Source organism: Canis lupus, chromosome 7, assembly GCF_003254725.2.
Source record: "Canis lupus dingo isolate Sandy chromosome 7, ASM325472v2, whole genome shotgun sequence".
NCBI classification, from domain to species: domain Eukaryota; kingdom Metazoa; phylum Chordata; class Mammalia; order Carnivora; family Canidae; genus Canis; species Canis lupus.
Window position 1 is genome coordinate 22,976,972 of NC_064249.1, and position 3,754 is coordinate 22,980,725.

General features: G+C 41.5%; 1 pseudogene; it reads left to right on the forward strand.

The window, feature by feature from the left end:
* The first annotated feature begins 451 nt into the window (after positions 1 to 451).
* On the forward strand, positions 452 to 3,441 carry LOC112648272 (60S ribosomal protein L10a-like; annotated as a pseudogene).
* The last annotated feature ends 313 nt before the right edge of the window (positions 3,442 to 3,754 follow it).

Below are 3,754 nucleotides of genomic sequence, written 5' to 3' on the forward strand. Positions count from 1 at the left end.
AGGGATCCCTGGGTGGCGCCGTGGTTTGGCGCCTGCCTTTGGCCCAGGGCGCGATCCTGGAGACCCCGGATCGAATCCCATGTCGGGTTCTCGGTGCATGGAGCCTGCTTCTCCCTCTGCCTGTGTCTCTGCCTCTCTCTCTCTCTCCCTCTGTTACTATCATAAATAAATAAAAATATAAAAATAAATAAATAAATAAATAAATAAATAAATAAATAAATAAATAAATAAATAAAAATGGGCAAAGGATTTGAATAAACATTTCTCCAAAGAAGATATACAAATGGCTAACAAGCACATGACAAGAGGCCCAACATTACTAATCATTGGATAAATGCAAACAAAAACCACAAGGGGATACCATCTCAAACTCATTATGATGCCAATTATCAAAAAGAAGAAGAAGAAGAAGGAGGAGGAGGAGGAGGAGGAGGAGGAGGAGGAGGAGACGATGACGAAGACAACGACAGCAAGTGTCAGCAAGGACATGGAAAAATTACAAACCCTGTGTAGTTAGTATATAAAATGGAATAGTCAGGGCACCTGGATGGCTCAGTCACTTAAGTGTCTGCCTTTACTTCAGGTCATGATCCCAGGGTCCAGGGATCAAGCCCTACATTGGGCTCCCTATTTAGTGGGGGAGTCTGCTTCTCCCTCTTCTGTCCACCCACTTGTGCTTGCTCTCTCTCTCTGTCTCTCATGAATAAATAAAATATTTAAATGATTTTATTTATTTGAGAGACACAGAGAGAGAGGCAGAGACATAGGCAGAGGGAGAAGCAGGCTCCCAATGGGGAGCCTGATGCAGGACTCAATCCAGGACCTTGGATCACACCCTGAGCCCAAGGCAGATGGTCAACCACTGAGACACCCAGGCGTCCCACAAATAAAATCCTTAAAAAAAAATAATTAAAATGAAATAAAATGGTACACCCATTATGGAAAACAGTATGGTGTTTCATCAAAAAATTAAAAGTAGAATTACCATATGATTCAGCAATTTCATTTCTGCATATTTGCCCCAATGCATTGAAAACAAAGTACTAAAAAGATATTCATGCACACACATGTTCAAAGCAGCATTATTCACAATAGTCAAGAGGTGGTCACAATCCAAGTGTCCATTGACAGATGGACAAATAAATGCTGTACATGCATACAATGGACTATTATTCAGCTTCTAAGATGAAGAAAAATATGACATATACTTCAATATGACGACCCTAGAGGACATTATGCTAAATGCAAAAGCCAGTCACGATTCCTCTTACATAAGGTATGTAATCAAATTCACAGAAAGTAGAATAGTGCTTGCCAGGGGCTGGAAAAAGGGGCAAGTGTGGAGTTTATGAATTCACTTATGAAAGCATTTTTGAAATTATGAAACTATAGAAATGGTGAACAGATTGGTAGCTGACAAATGTTGAGTGATAGCATGAAGGAGGGAGATACTGATCACTACAAAAGAATAACGTAAGCCAGTTCTTGGATAGAACTTCTTTGTATCTTCACTGTAGGTGGTAATCACACAAATCTACACATGTAATAAAACTGCACAGAACTAATATACATACACATATGAACACAAATACGAGTATAAAACTGGTGAAAGGTCAATAAATAAGGTCAATAGATTAGAATAAGGCCAATAGATTATAAAGGTTAATAGATTACATTAGTTATCAATTTCTTGATTATGATATTATACTATAGATGTGTAATATGCATGATTCCTGGACCATAGCATTATCTGGAACTTGTTAGAAAAAAACCTTGGGCTGGACTCCAGACCTACTGAATTAAACCACATCTGGACCAGATAGAATTCTTTATCACTCAGAGATGAAGGTTTTCAAGTTGGAAGCGGTAATTGTACATGACTTCAGGATTGTTTTTTTTTTTTTTTTTTTTTTTTAAGCTTTTATTTATTTATGATAGGCACACAGTGAGAGAGAGAGAGGCAGAGACACAGGCAGAGGGAGAAGCAGGCTTCATGCACCGGGAGCCCGACGTGGGATTCGATCCCAGGTCTCCAGGACCGCACCCTGGGCCAAAGGCAGGCGCCAAACCGCTGCGCCACCCAGGGATCCCGACTTCAGGATTGTTAAACTTGGGGAAGAGATGGGAACCCTAGGTGGCTCAGTCAGCTAAGCACTCAAATCTTAATTTCAGCCCAGATCATGCTGGGCATGGAGCCTGTTTAAAATTCTCTTTCCAAGGACACCTGGGTGGCTCAGTGGTTGAGCATCTGCCTTTGGCTCAAGGTGTGATCACAGAGTCCCTGAATTGAGTCCCACATCGGGATCCCCACAGGGAGCCTGCTTCTCCCTCTCCCTCTCCTTATGTCTCTGCCTCTCTCTGTGTGTCTCTCATGAATAAATAAATAAAATCTTTAAAAAAAAAAAAAAAGATCTTGCCTCTCCCTCTCCCTCTGTCCCCCTTTCCCAAAAAAGCCTTGTAGAAGACTGTGCTCCATGAAAAAGAATAAAGAGTGCTATGAGACTGTATAGGAAATACTGCTTGAGAACTAGCAAAAGCACTAGAAGTTAGAGATGGTGGAGCTGCAGATCAGCTTGAAGCAGTATGACCCTCACAAGGACAAACATTTCTTGAGCACAATCAGGCTTAAGTTCACTCCCCTCCCCAAGTTCTCCACGTGAGCCCTAGGAAACCAGAAGCATTGTGAGGACACCAAGGCTTTTTCCACAAGAATATCCCCCACGTGGACACTGAAGTGCTGAAGGAACTCAACAGGAATAAGAAGCTGGGGCAGCCCCGGTGGCGCAGCAGTTTAGCGCCGCCTGCAGCCCAGGGTGTGATCCTGGAGACCCTGGATCGAGTCCCACATCAGGCTCTCTGTATGATGCCTGCTTCTCCCTCCGCCTGTGTCTCTGCCTCTCTCTCTCTGTCTCTGTGAATAAATAAATAAAATCTTTAAAAAAAAAAAAAAAAAAGAATAAGAAGCTGGTTTGATCTGTTTGATCAGAATTTTTTATTGGGATGCCTGGGTGGCTCAGTGGTTGAGTGTCTATCTTCAGCTCAGGTAGTGATCCAGGGGTCTTGGGATCAAGTCCTGCAACAGGCTCCCCTTAGGGAGCCTGCCTCTCTCTCTGCCTATGTCTCTGTCTTTCTCTGTCTCTCATGAATAAATAAATAAAATCTTAAAAAAAAAAGAATTTTTGATCAAACAGATCCCGTGAATCCTAGGCCCAAGCCTGAATAAGGCTAGCAAGTTCCCTTCCTTGCTAACCTACAATGAGAACATGATGGTCAAAGTCAATTAAGTGAATACCATGATCAAGATCCCAATGAAGAAGGTGCTATGTCTGGCAGTGGTCCCTAAGCCAAATGAAGATGACAGATGATGAGCTGGTATACAACATCTACTTAGTTTTCAATTTCTTGATGTCATTGCTCAAGAAAAATTGGCAGAACCTCTAACCTCTGTCCTTTATACATTAAGAGCACCATGGGCAAGCCCAGCACCCAACCTGAGGCACGGCTTAAGAAACCCTAGTGCCACCATTAAAAAAAAAAAAAAAAAAAAAAGAACAAATAATGTGTAGAAAAACTGTATAGCAGTAAGGATGGACTCCATTTGTTGGCTCACTCAACATTTTCTCCCTTTTGATCTTCTATTAAGGAATGTCCATTTTACACTGTTATGGCAGATGAGATATAAGACGAAATCTGTTGTGAGGTTCCTAGGAAAGCCTTTTTTTTTTTAATTTAAAGATTTTATTTCTAAGTAATC